This window comes from Anser cygnoides, chromosome 4 (assembly GCF_040182565.1).
Source record: "Anser cygnoides isolate HZ-2024a breed goose chromosome 4, Taihu_goose_T2T_genome, whole genome shotgun sequence".
NCBI lineage: Eukaryota > Metazoa > Chordata > Aves > Anseriformes > Anatidae > Anser > Anser cygnoides.
The window spans coordinates 14,536,708-14,551,718 of record NC_089876.1 but is presented as its reverse complement, the minus strand read 5'-3'; the positions used below and the strand labels follow the sequence as shown (position 1 = coordinate 14,551,718).

Sequence of the window (15,011 nt, the reverse complement as noted above, 5' to 3'; positions counted from 1 at the left end):
CTGAATATGCTCACCCGTTTTCTCCTCTCTTCCCCTTTTCTGGAGAAAGTAAAGGGGAATGAAGAAAGCAGGAAGAGGAAAGAGAAAGGTGAGGGAAAGTGAAAGGGTATGAAAGGAGACGGGAAAAGGAATGAGAAGGGAAATGGAATAGAAATAATATGCATAAGAAGTTATTTTTAAGCAGTGAACAGAAGTGTTATTAACTAATCTTTGTGTGTCTGATCTTCATATGAAAGTTGCAATTTGCTATAAAGAAGGCTTTTTTTTTCTGCTGTATGGTAAGCTTTGTATGCTATATAAATGCTTGTTTAAGGGAAGTTTGACAAAGCTTGAAGGACTAACCTCATAAAATGTCCCTGTTTAATAGGAAATGTTCTGCAAAAAAGAGGCAAATATATCATACTTATAAAACTTTTAAAATTATTATTACAGAAATATAAATGTATGCAACTAAATCTTCATCTCCAAGATCCAGCTGGTCATTGGAACCTCCCAAAAATTTTCTTCTTCCTATATAAAAAAAAATAAATCATCCTATTTCCAGGTCAGTTTTAAAATGAGGTGATCATACATTAAGTTCTCTTTGATAAGACAGAGGAATAGGTCTGTCACAAATGGTGTCCAGTCACCAAAATAGCTTGCCCAATATCAGTATGATTATAAGGGTCCCTTCTGGAGGCACAGCAGCGGACTGGCTCTCATGCATTGTCTCTAACACAACTGATGTGATGATATCAGAGTGTCTGTGCCAATGCACATCCAACACACTGGTGGCATTTGAGGGCCCACCTCAGAAGAACTTCATGTGACTACGAGTACGCTTATGCCCTTTGAGCTGTTCCATATGATGAATGTTGGTCCTGCTACATAAACGCCAGATCTATTTGTTTTGCCTTATAATGTGAGATAACTGCAGTAAGCAGGACTGTTGGGTGCTTCTGAACATTTGCTGTTCTCCTAGGAAATAATGGCAATTTTGAAATAACAGTTACCAAGATTCCATTTACCCTCAGGCCTTAGTCTGTGATAACAGGGTAGATTTATCACCGTAGCTATAATCTGACAAAACTGATGGAAATAAAGCTTTAGTAAAATGAGCCACTGGAAAGCACTTTAATACACATACAGTAAGTCAAAAGATTCATCAAGGGCAGAGGGTCACTTTAATCCTTTAAAGTAAATTGGAATCACTTTTAAATCACAGGAACATAGGCCATGTTCTTATTATCATGCATTATCTTTGGGCTGTCAATACTTGGGCAAACTGTTAAGGACATAGTGTCATACTTCCTTTTATTAAGCAAATAAAAATAAGCTTTCTTGCTCTAAGGATTCTTTGCAGAATGCATTATTAGGTATTACATAAATGCTGAGATTAACCCCTCTGTACTTCGTTTATTCAGTATGAAAACACACTGCTTTGACAGGCATGATGATCATGCTGCAATGAACTGGAAAGATAAAAGCCAATCTAACTATATTTGTTATGCAAGAGCAGTCAACAGTCAAGTTAATAACATTTTTACAATTAACTTTTGTAGGTGTGAATTGAAAGGAGCTAGAGCAGGATGGTGGTTTTTTTTTTGGTTGGTTGTTTTTTGTTGTTTTTCTATGCAGATTACCATTTGACAAGAACACACAGGTTTAATGGTCACTAAGAAAGACAAAATATAAGCATAGAATTCTAAGATCCTAAAAGAGCTCAGTCTTTTAAAAGACAGCTTTGGTGGATTAAGGACAGCAGGATTTGGTTCTAAGCTTTTAAATGATGAAACTCATAAATAGTTTTGAAGATGCAAAGTCAAGAAAATAGTAAATAAAGGTCTTTGAAGGATTAACTGTAAAATAGATTCCACTAATCACTGCTTATGAAGGGGTGACCTTCAACATAAATAGAGCCATTTTGTCAAACCAAAGTCGATTTGATGGAAACAGAACTAACAGGAAATAAAATCACAAATTGTCTGCAATCAAAATGTTTTGTGCAAGGTTATAAAAACATTCAGTACATCTATCAACAACGGGGCACTCACATATTTTCAGTCTATAGTGGTGAACGGTGAGATATAATAGACTCATAGAGTTTAAGGCCAAAAGGACTCTTAGATCATTTATCTGACCAACATCATAGGACATTACATTTCCCCTAGACACCATTACACTGAGCCCAATAGTTCTTACCAGCTAGACTGTGGCTTTGCTGTGAACCTGAAGAAATGCATAGCCTTGCAAGGTCCCAGGAACAGGTCACGAAGGCAAACTCTGCACATTCAAGAAGGAAGAAGTCTGAGACTACCTTGTGTTGAGGAAGACAGAGGAGAAGGATATCTCCACTCCTGTCTAACACGAGACCCCAGCTAGCACTACTGCCAAACAAACAGTTGAGATACATGGTGTGTAGTCCTGTGGGGCAGGCAGTTAGACCCTTCCAGCTTCAGTCATGGCCCCAATGTACTCCAACAGAAAGTAAAGTTCTTGGCTTGGTCTCCTTACTCATCTTTAGTTTTTCCTCTGTATTCCTCTGTCTCGTGACAGGAATGAAACCTACAGTCACTGTCCTTCAGGAGATGGGTCTGGCAATACTCAACTGACCCGTGCTGCAGAGAAGCTTCGAGAGGGCTCCAGATCCAACTGGCCTATACTAACTACCGGGTAAATGAAGAAAGGAGTGAAAGGAGATAACACCACAAAGGCATGAATTCAACAGATATATGCGTACAGGAGTCCTTTATGAGCCCAGATTGTTATCCTACAGCTAATCACAAGACACAAGGTACAGATGATGGGAGATGCTTGGCGTCTACGCTCTTCATCTTAGCCAGCAGATGACCTGCTTGCACAGTGGGTTTACTTTAGCTTCTAGTTTTTTATGGTGATGTGATTCCTTTTTATTATTTTATTATTTATTATTTATTTATTTTATTGTTACTGCAAGTGCCTGAATGGTCTACTACATTATCTAAAGGGAAGATGATTATTACTAATGACTTAACGGTAGAGCAGATGAAGCAGATGAAGCATAAGGCACACAAAACCTGCTGAAAATTAAAAAAAAAAAAAAAGAATAAAGAAAAAAATAAAATTATCTTTTCTACATGCACTCATTTTTTTACTGGACATACAGATTACATATCATATATATTTTGAATTACAAATTATCAAGAAAATGGATTAATTAATCTTTAATTAAAGATAATTTACATCCTCTCTCCACTTCAGAAGAAGAATGGGATGTATCATATAACCCAAATACACTGAAGCATTCGCTTTACTGAGGTTTGGATCAAACCCCAAGATTTAGTGAGCTTTATATATACAACAGTGATGCAAAAGAAGGACCTGATTGCCATAGCCAGGCTGCAGGATACAGTTTCCTGTGATGGACAAAACAGCAGAGGAAAAAAGCAAGAGAATATTTCTTAGTTCTGACTTGAATATTGGACACCACTGCAAGTGATAACATATCAGGGCTTCTACATGCATTATCACAAAAAGAAGGAAAACAGAGATATTAACAAGGATTGTTTATTCTCCAAATCAATGCATTCTGTAGAGCAAAAAGATGAGAAAATCTATTTGGAATGGGTAACAATGCATGATCAGTGGATGACATGCATAACAAAGAATGTTCATCCAAGTGTTCTAGCAATCTGAACATAAAGTGGGTTATGAAACGTTAAAGACTCAAAATAGAAATAAGACACTTAGATTTGGTGATAAGTGAAGAGGAACAAAGCATGACCTGGACTCAGCTGGGATGGCTGAGTCTGTGTAATTTTTCCATCTTTCAGTGAAACCAAAAGTATGTAAAAAGAAGTATGACCCTGGTGAGTCAAGAGGAAAACTAACACAACTACAACCCAAAATCTACAGTCCTTTTTATCATTTCATCATGCAAATTATCAGCCCTTTTTGCCCCACAGGTTATACTAAGAACTGAAGGCAACGAGATTGGGAAAAGATAAAGGAAGTTTAATAGTTCTGACTGGAGATAAAAGAGAAAAGGAACAAGTGTCTATAGAGAATAACAGTTCTCTTGGATAAATAGAGGCCTTTTAGGTCAAGAGCAGAAATATTGTCTTTCTATACAGAGTTTTGAGCAACTTGTAATCAAATCTGACAGTGTTCTGAGTATTGCTGAAAGATTTCTACCCTTAAAAAGCACTCTCCCAAATTCCTGTAGTAATTCAGAATTTTGTTTTTAATATTCTCTCATTTATCAGTGTTATCTGTTGACCTCCCTGAACAAGTCATAGGCAGAACTTTCATTTTATTTATTTATTTACTTATATATTTTTCTTTACCAGGCAAGTCCACAATCATATTGCAGCATTGGCCTATTCAATTCATATTTTTATCTGTTGATCTGAATATGATAATCATGAAATTCATTCCAGTTCTTGTGCTCTCAGACAAACTTACTTTGCAAATCAAGGAAGTACACACCACAGCCAGAGTACCTGGGACCTTGCAAGTTTTTGCATTTAATTTTCCTTTGACATTTCAAAGGAAATTGGGCAGATCTCAAATTATTTTAAGGGCAGAGAAACATTTACAAAGAATATTGTTAGGCCTGTGAATGGTAAGTGTTACTTTACACATGCAGAGGTAAGACAATTTTTATGTTCCCAACATTCTCCCCACCCTCCCCCCCCAAAAAAAAGAAAAAAAAAAGAATCTTTAGTGGTGATACACAGGTATATGAACAGTTCAAGAGAACAGTATATCCAGAAGGTCAGTTCAACATTCCTATTAATTTAGACCTGAAATTGTTTCCATTACGCACAACTAATACTGTCTTTCTGGAGACTTCTGAGCTGTAAATAAAGTGACAGACTTTTATGCCAGTAATTGGGTGGTATTGAGTTATTGAGAAGTGAGCTGAAGGGGCATGATAACATTAATGAAAGCTCTTGCACAATGCATGTACTTGAAAGCAGTACAAATGTATAGCTTGTCTAGGATGGCCTATTTCAGTAGTCAGCAAGAAGATTAATATGATGGTGTCAAACAGAGATAATTGATACCAATTTTATATATTTAAGTTTCTATCAAGGAAGTGCACTGAAATCCATCATTCTATTTGCAGTGACAAGTTAGTGTAACAGCAGTGGAATTTTTAGGTTTAATTCTTTCATAACCTGTGATAAATTGTTATTCTGAATTATCAAGATTATGAACTAGCAGATTAAAATATCACACTTGGGGATCGGTAAAGCTTTCCATATGAAAATGGTATTAAGAAAGATGGGAAAAATATTTTCTAAAAACTGAGCTGCCAGAAAATGCTGGAACTGTACAAAAAACTTTTCATATACAAGGCTATCACACATCTCTTTTCTTTTTGATAGACCCCCACATAGAAAACGTTTGGGTAGTGATCCCAGCACCACTTCATATTTTTATACACCTTCTTTAGCAATATAAAAACTTTCATCAGCACCTTCCACGCACCAGAAATCCGCAATGTCTACAATACGTCCTAAAGACCCTGTGCCTACTTAGGGCATTCATCAAGCAAGTACTATATGTTGATTTGCTATATAAACAATTAACATCATACTTTGGGTAAATAGCAGGCTAACAATGGATGCCTTACAGGATTGCTCTGTGTGAGCACAGATAATTCATCTGTTTTCAGGAACATCATGTTCTTGGAAAAGACAGAGGTCCATCGGGAGACTCCAGCAAGGCTGTGCACAGACTGCAGTCATAACTGGAGAAGGCGCTACCTGGACCATATGCACAATCTTGTGGGGTTGAGCCTGTTCCCAAACACCATGAACATATGACCGTCTGTTCTAAGGGTTACTGATGCAGAACTGTTACTACTTGTTCAGGCACATTCTGAGCCTCTTTCAGAAAGATCCATTTTGTATTGCCCAGAAGATAGACATGGTAGTTTCCTGCATATGCCTGTGGTGTATAGCATATATACAAGTCTCTATGTGCATAAGCATGTGCATGCGAATGTGCAAATATCAGTATCTATCTATCTATCCATCTGTATATATACAGGTATTATAAATTTATGTACTTCCATATATGTGTATAAAACCATAGTCTATACACCATCCTTCAGAATGAAAGCATGGGAAAAAAAGAAGGAATTGGAATGACTGGACACTTCAGCACATATCTGAGTCTGTGATTCAGATACCTGTCCAATAGCTCTATGCTAAACAAGTCCAAAAAGAAATTAACTTTGTTGTACACAAAGTGCTACCACACCTACCCACATGACAGTAAAGTGACCCTGTCTTTGTCCCTTCTTTGCTAATGCCCATGCCTGGTGTGCCATAAGACACTGTTCTGAAGTTTCTTCTCCCAGTCCTCCTGCCCTTCCTCAGTGGCAAGGAGCTGAAAGCTTAATTCCTAAAGCTCAAAATTAACGAAGTTTTAATATGAATATTAAAGACCCTGCCCTCCTATAGACTTACATTTAAATGAATTATTTGGTGTTTCTTTCCTTCTCCAGAATTCTTATTTTATTTTCTGCTGTGTTCCATAATATATATGTGTGTGTTTATATATACATATATAAAAATACCTCACCAATCTCAATGTGGTGTCGATAATTCATTGACTGGAAATTTCTGAAAAGCTTTTACAAAAACTTTCTCTACATTAGAGCATATACATGTCACTAGAGTAAACTACATTTTGTTTACTTATAAATGAAACAGAATGCTGCATTTTCAGCTTTGCAAGGATTTATGTTACATTTTTGTCTTAATTTTTCAATTTTGATGATCCATTTACAGGGCTCATGTGACGTGAATTCTTTCTTACGCTGTGGTGTTCTGACATGCAAAAGCACATCATTGTTTGTTTTTTGTATGTATGTATTTATTTATTTATTTATTTATTCAGGCAGACAAGGAACATCTATAATGCTTCCATATTCGTTTTATTTAAAGAGCATAGACCTTAGACAAGTATTCGGTTAGGTTAAAGGCCTCTTACTTTCTTGTCATTGATGATGTTTAATCACTGGCAGTTTAAAGGAGGTATTTAACACTACTTATCTCCTACACTTAGTTGGGATGGATATGGGGCTTTTAAACTATCACTCACCCAGGCTGCAAAAAGCTCCTGTGGAGAAATAATTTAAGTAAGACTCATTTCGTAACACAGCCAAAATTCCTCAAGATGCTTTACAGAAGCTCATCCCCATGTGATAATTCCTCCAATTTCTCTATGACTGATTACAAAAGGCCATAAAATGGAAGACCAAGACCTCAGTCTCATTCCATTTCACAAGGCCTGCACCACCCCGTATGTTCCTCCTTACCTCATTTGAGTGCCTCTCACTTCATCTTCTAGTGCACAGAAGCAGGGATAGGAGCAAGGACCGAGGCTGAGGGCTCCGGTACCTTCCTCACCAGGAGCCCACCCCTGGAAAGCAGTGGCTGCTGAGCTTTGTGTGGTGAGAGTGAGTTGAATTTGCCAAATGGACAAGTAGCCCTTGGATCCCTTTTGATCACATAGGGAATGAGTTTAAAAGAAAAATTTTGCAACTTAAATGACTAAATCCCACTTCAACGCTTTTTGGGATTTTAGTCTTAATCCAAGATGGGTATATGTTTCTGCCAATTTTTTCATTACTTAAAAAGTCCTCTTAAAAAAACAAAAAAAAAGCAAAAAAAAAAAAAAGGCAAAAAAAAAAAAAGCTGTGTAGAAACTGCTTTTGAGGTATCACTAAAGAAGCATAATATTTTCTGCAAGAAGTTCTGGTAAAAGCTTTCTTGGACCATTGTTCGAACATTGCTCCTCCTGAGGCATCATCTTTTAAACACCCATTTCACACTGCAATTCCACAGCCACTAAACCAGAGTGGCTGCAGCAGGACTGTGTTCAGCCAAATCTACCGCCTCAGATGGCTAAACATAAGACTGCAGGAACACTGCTGCCTGAACCAGATGGCCACTGATAAATGGCAGGGTTGAACCACGGCAGGCCTAATTTAGATCAGCATATGCTACCATGTTGCCCCAAATTTTAATTTTTATTATGGCACATGTAAATCTTATAAGAATTACACCAGTAACAGTGAAGTGTAAGCAGCTCTATATTGCTTTTTTCTGGTTATAAATATGATAAGGCTGAAAATCAAAACTAGTGAATCTTAGAATATGTTAGCATATTCATTATCACTTGCAAGCTAGTTAAAAATAAACTCCAGCTAGGCAACTATATTTCTAGTCATAGATACAAGTTCTCACAAAATAAATGTAAAAATGGAGTTATGCCAGCATTTGAGATAATATGGAATTAATTTATCATTTTGTAAAACAAATCAAACCATGATTAGATACAGATAAGTAAAGTACAAAGAAGAAAAGAGTTTCATTTTGTTTTCTTTACGACTATATTTGGCCCTTTCCTGCTCAGATACAGGCTGTGTTGGCACTTCAGGCTGTGTTCATTTCACTTCTTTCATTAGTAAACCTGATTAGCTATACTGTCTGTTCTTTGACACCATATATTTGTTTTTATTTTCATTTATTTTTCTTTTCTCCTCTTCTAGTCTCTACTATAGATAATATTATAATACTCTACTATATGAAAATGTGCAGATACTTTACCTACCCTGGGAGCAGAATATTTGAATTTACTGATGCAAGAATGATTATTAAAGATATGAAGTTGAAAACCTGCAGCAGGTTCAAACCTCAGTCACTGACCCACTGATTTCACCTAAAGGTTGACAAGCTCTGTCTTGCCTCACAGGCCAGCTGCTTACGTCAAGAGCAATAGGCACTGGAGAACAGATGTTAAATCGACTCCTACAGGATCCAATACAAATGCTTTTCTTACTTACGGAATCATAAACAACATATTATCTGGAATATATGTCAGTTAGATGACCTTAATTGAAGAGAGACAAACCCTGAGCATCTTCATTAAACCTCTCCATCTCTTAACTTTCCAGCTAAATTCCTAAGGTGTTGATCTGAAAAAGTATTACAAACCCTTCACAGGCATTAATTTTTTAAGTTCTCAAATGGGCACAAGAAATAAAGCTGCTGATTAATAGAAACATTATTTCTGCTCAGTAAAAGCAACTGGGGCTAAAGCCCTCATTTGTTTAAAACTACGGATATACTGATATTGGGAAAGTCTCTACCTAATGTTGGACCTCCTTGTTATAAGTGAAAACTGACCACTTTCAAACTTCTGTATAGCTGAGACTTAGATCCAAATCTTAGATCCAGTCATACTGATGAGAAGTGGTAAATTGGGACAACCTGTAAAATTTGAGATATTCTTTCCAGGTTTCTCAGAATGTGTCCCCAGGTATAAGTTAGAAGGTGCCAGTTTTCCATCTTGGATATTATCAAGGTTTGAAAGTATACAGTCATTCACTTAAAACAAAACTAACTTAAAAAACAATTTTATGCAATTTGATGTGGAGTTCACTGTGACACGTCATCCTCCTGCCAGATTATTCTACTTGCCCTCTACTTTGAAAATGTGTGTGTGTATATAAATGACTAAAAACTCTGCTAAAATAATTGGGGAATGAATTAACATTGATGTCAGCTGCCCTAATTAATGTAAAAGCCAGATACAGTCCTCAGAGGGGTGGTCTTCTTTGCATAACACTTATGTTCAAGTTCAAGACAGAACTAGAACAGAAATCTTAGTGTAATCAGGCTTAAACAGATGGCATTTAGAATAGGAGGGGGAAAAAATGTTATGTGCTCTGGCATATAAATGAGAGCAGTTTAAGAGAGCGATGGATCAAAGATGCTGATCCAATTCTTGCAAGGGAAGTTCCATGTTGCCATAGCCCCATGATTTTAGTGAGGCTCTGTGAAGATGCATGTGTCAGTTTGTGTATCTTAGATTTTAAAATAAAAGAAGGGCATGACTAAAGGTGAGTCCTGTCTGGTTATGAACAATTTGAATTTGAAAAGAGGAAAAACATTTAAGTTCTCCATAGGGGTGAGCATCAGCAAAGCTTTCAGACTCTTGACAGCTACAGGGAATCTTCAAATGTTTAAAGAAGATGAAAATACTTACAAAAGCTCTGAATAATCAGGAAAGCAACTTAATGAGGCTAGCCTCAGTGAACACGGGTGTGGGGTGTTTGTTTGTTTGTTTGTTTCCCTACTGAGTGAGTATTCTGCTTCAGGAGGACAATAATGATTGCTAAGGTAATTTTTTGAGAAGATTTTTACCATCTTTTTTCCTTCGTCTATAATTAGAGGTGAGTTAAGATGGAAAATGGTGATAACTGACCACCAAAAGCTCCTGCCTTCATTATTCAAAGTCATTTTCAGAAAGGAAGAAGGTCATTGCACTCACATTTTAGCCTGAACAGAAGAAATGTGTGAAGTGTTTGTGATAACTGCCAACAGTAAATACAATGCCACTGCTATGTAGTGACAATGCAGACAGAAGTGGCAAGTGAGACAGTGTTAAGTTTCTTACTTTGAAAAGTAAGGTGAAATGAATGTTCTTTTTTACTGCTTGAAGATCTGAGGAATACATCTATCCCATGTAACACTAGGCAGATAACTGAGAAGCTGAGTTAGGACAGTGGGTAAAGGTGGCTCCTTCTTTTGTCAGAACAAAGGGGTAGTTCCAAAGACCTTACATAGGATGAATCACTTTTTCCTCTCATTATTGCGGCTTGAAAGTGCAAAGGTGCTTGTAAATTGGATCTTCAGTTTAACAGTATGTGGACTGTACCAAGCTATGAGCCTTGCCCAGAAGTGACCACAAAAAACACTCAGAATGGTCCAGCCAAGCAGCTGGCACAGCAAGATGCTAGGAAAGTATGATGACGATCATTAAAGAAAAAGTTCCTGTCTTGATTGGATATGTTGCTCTTTCAAATCTAACATTCCCATATATAATCTACCATTAATTTAATCTGCCATCCCCATATATAGCAGTGCATACACTGCACTGCTATAAGGTAATAAACACAGCACAGTACCATTCCCCTCTCCAGTGAACTAGAACTGACAGGAGACCTGATCCAAAGCCAGTGAATGTTTTTTTGTTGTTGGTTTTTTTTTTTTTCCCCCCCGCTGAATTCAGTGGACATTAGATCATGCCCATAAAATCTATTCTAAATTCTAATATTCAGCAATGGGGTGCAGGGTGCAGCACAGACATTGCAGATGTTATCCACACATAAACACTAACAGGAACTCTTCTCCCCCACAATCCAACTTGTTTATGTGATCCGTGTTAGACACCAGGCTTTGCTCAAGTTCTATTTTAATGTTACCCAGCCATAAAATCATGACTGACACTTTTCTGCAAGAGATGTGTTAGGTCTGGTATCTCATCCAGCTTCAAATCTGGGTAATTACCTTCTGCCCCTGCAGTTTAAATACGATACACCATTTATCTTCATTACATGCCCTAAAATTGCTGTTCCAATTTGATGTGCTTTACTGCAATAACTGCTGCATTTCACTGCAGAAGTGGCTGCTTTAAGTGGTAGGTGAGCTGATTTTAGAAAGATAGATAGTTTGTATAAAATATTTTGGGATCCTTTGAAATGAGCAGTGCTCAGAATTATTTTTGATTTTTACAATCCTTGTGAGTATGCCAGGATAGTCACATTAAATATGCTATTTGGCAGGTTTTATTTTTAAAAATTGCCATATGGTATGTGTTCATCACCCAAGCTACTGCATAGAACAATTCCATATCAGTTTTTGATGTTAATTTTACTTGGGACTGTACCGAGATCATCATGCCAGGTTAATTAAAGCACTACAAAGAATTCTGCACAATGAACTGATACTAAAACAGAAGGAAGTGTCAGTTTTCAGTGAATAAAATAGGAATGCTAGAAGGTAATTATCTGCTGTTGGTAGCAGAAAGAAATTAAGAACATTGCAGAGTTCTGGAAAAAATAATAAAAATAATAATTTTTAAAAAGGCTATCCAGGCCTTATAACAAAGACTAACAACTTGGATAAATTTATTTCTAACTTGGCAGCACTGAATGTAATATTGGAACACTGTCACATAACATGTCATAAGGAACAATGTATGTGAGTCAGTAGGGATGGAGGTGTATTTCGTTCTGGGCATATCATTCTTTACCTCATGAGCATTGCCACTGATAACTTCAAATGTAAAGTGCTTTCTCTTCTGTGGGCGTGACACAACCAATTCAAATAATAACACACTTGGAAGAAGACAAAAGCTATCATACTTTAAATGTGTTTCTGCCAACATTCCTGAACAAAAGTCCATTCCATGGTCCTAGATTTGGCTTTATTATAATTCAGTGGGTTTAATTAATCACTAGAGTGATTCAGTTTCATACCTGCGTAATTCCACAAATTTGAATGCAGACAGATCTACACTAGTTGTAGTTATGCTGTGGTGGATAAAATGTCATGCCAGAAGACCATCAACACTACAGGACAACAGGAATGTTTTTTTCTGTCCCCTCCTGTTTTTCCCAATGTTAAATATATTTTGTCCTGAATCAGAAAGTAACATAATATTTTTTAAATCTTCAAAACAAAAGTATTCTGAACAGGCAGTATAATTAACCTTCACTGTGATATTTCATGCTGCTCATGGAAGAAACAATATTCCCTGCAGAAGGTGGAACTCAGTGCATAATGTCTACCACTATAGCATCCCCTATCCTTGAAAGGCTAATTGCTCATCTTGGGAGTACCATGCAGGGGGAAATTCAGAGAGCAATTTTTCCATGCTGCACCTCTTCCCTTCCAATGTACAGTTTTGATTATTTGGACCATAGTTCATTGACTCTCATCATACAATAATCTTAATTATAGAGTATGTCACTTCTCTGACATACTTCACGGGCTGTGCAATCCTCTGTCTTTTATACCATGTCAAAAGTTTCAGGGTGTGGTGGCTTCACACTGATGCTCAGCTCCACCTCACTGCTATCTCACTCCCCCTCCTCAAAATAGTAGGGGAAGATAATATATGATGAAAAGAAGAAGAAGAAAATATATGATGAAAAAAAAGCTTCATGGGCTGAGATAAGGACAGGGAGATCACTCAACAATTATTATCGCAGGCAAAACTGGCTCTGCATAGGGAGATAAATACAACTTATTGCTTATTGCTAACATCAGACTAGAGTAGTGAGAAAATTAAGCAAATTAAAGCCACCTCTACCCTCATTCACCCTCTTCTACATCCTCCCCCCAAGTGGCACAGGGGAACAGGGAATATGTGCTGTTGTCACTCTATAGCACTTTGTTTCCTCCGCTCCTTCATGGTCACTCTTTGCCCCTGCCCCAAGATGGGGTCCCTCCCATGGGATGCCATCCCTCCCAAACTGATCCTGTGTGGGCTTCCCACAGGCAGCAGCTCTTCAAGAACTGCTCCAACATGGGTCTGTACCATGGGGTCCATCCCCCAGGAGCAAACTGCTCCAGCACGGGTCCCCCACGGGCGGCAGCTCCCCCCAGACCCCTGCTCCTGCATGGGCTCCTCTCCATGGACTGCAGCTCCGGCCCGGGGCCTGCTCCTGCGGGGGCTCTCCATGGGCCGCAGCCTCCTCCAGGCCACATCCACCTGCTCCACCGGGGGCTCCTCCACGGGCTGCAGCGTGGAGATCTGCTCCACCATGGGACCCACAGGCTGCAGGGGAACTTCTGCTCCAGAGCCTGGAGCAATTCCCGCCCTCCTTCTCCACTGACCTTGGGGGCTGCAGGGCTGCTTCTCTCACTCCTCTCTCTCCCAGCTGCTGTGTCACAGCGTTTTTTTCTCTTCCATCTGCTCTTCCTTAGACCCAACCAGCATCACTTCCTGGCTCGGCTCTGGCCAGCGGCAGGTCCCTTTGGAGTCGGCTGGAGCTGGCTCTGATCTGACACAGGGCAGCTCCTGGGCTCTGCTCACAGAGGCCACTGCTGCAGCCGCCTATCAAAACCTTGCCACAGAAACCCAATACAGAAGGCACAAGCAGCAACAGTGCTATCAAGTGACCCCACACAGCAAGCCACGCCTGTCAACAGCCCCGATCATGTCTGAATGCCTTGTGAGTAACCAAGGGATAGAGCTTCAAACATCAGGAAAACATGGATTAAAATTTTCTGGATAGCAACTTGATGCCCTCCTGTCCCATAATATGACAGAAAGGACATCATCCACAGGGAAAATAACTTTGTCCTTAGGTTTTCAAAGAACAAAGCACACTACTGTGTACTTATTTATCTTGTTTTGCAGGCAGGTAAAGAGATCCAGCTAAAATTTTTTCATTCTAATACAGCAATATGAAGCCACACATACAACAGAAAGGATATATTTTCTTTTTGTCTAAACACAAGGTCCTTTATGACATGTTGTGACTGAAAACAAAATATATGGCAAGGCAGTGATATTTTGAAGTATTCCTTTCTAAAACCTATTTCTGTTCCTGTGGTTGGAATAGGTATATCTTACTTTTCTATCAGTCCAATATGTTCTTGTCGAAAGCATGTCTGGGGCAAAAGCACTTACAGAAAACCCGGATGAGTTGTAGGAGACTGAGAATTTTACATCATCTTACATTTTTAAAGGTAACCAAGATATTTTATCTTAATTAAAGGCAGCTCTAGTTCTTTTTGAAAACTAAATCTGACCTTTTCAGTAATGCAAAACAATCACCTTTAATGTGTACAATGTACATTCTTGGCCTTAAAAGATTAGTATAATTGTATTCAACTTTCCTTTCTCAAGAGGAAGGATAGCATTTTCCATTTAGTTTAACATTTTCCTCTCCTATTAAATAAGGGTTTAAATGTACAAGACACAACAGAGAAAAATGTGAGTATTTCCTGGGAAAATTTCTAGCCTTAGTCCTGCTCATGTCAAATCTCCAGACTTCTTTCCACTTTTTAACTTGTCATTCTAGATCCTTTCAAAATTACATCTAGGTATTCACATTGTAATAGCATTCCAATGAAAAATTTGCCAACCTAAGAGAAAGAACTGCCTGTTTATAACACATAATTCTCAACTGAATTAACAGCGTCAGTCATAGCCTGAGTGGAGCTCTGGTTAAC

The 15,011-nt window shown here is 38.2% G+C and overlaps 1 long non-coding RNA gene across 1 annotated transcript; it reads right to left on the bottom strand.

The window, feature by feature from the left end:
* Positions 1–250: 250 nt before the first annotated feature.
* Positions 251–14,479, bottom strand: LOC136790642 (uncharacterized). The gene is made up of 3 exons (XR_010830961.1): positions 13,668–14,479; positions 2,182–2,262; positions 251–510 (listed from the first exon to the last, which is right to left on the bottom strand). It is a non-coding gene; the product is annotated as an uncharacterized lncRNA (long non-coding RNA).
* Between the last annotated feature and the right edge of the window lie 532 nt (positions 14,480–15,011).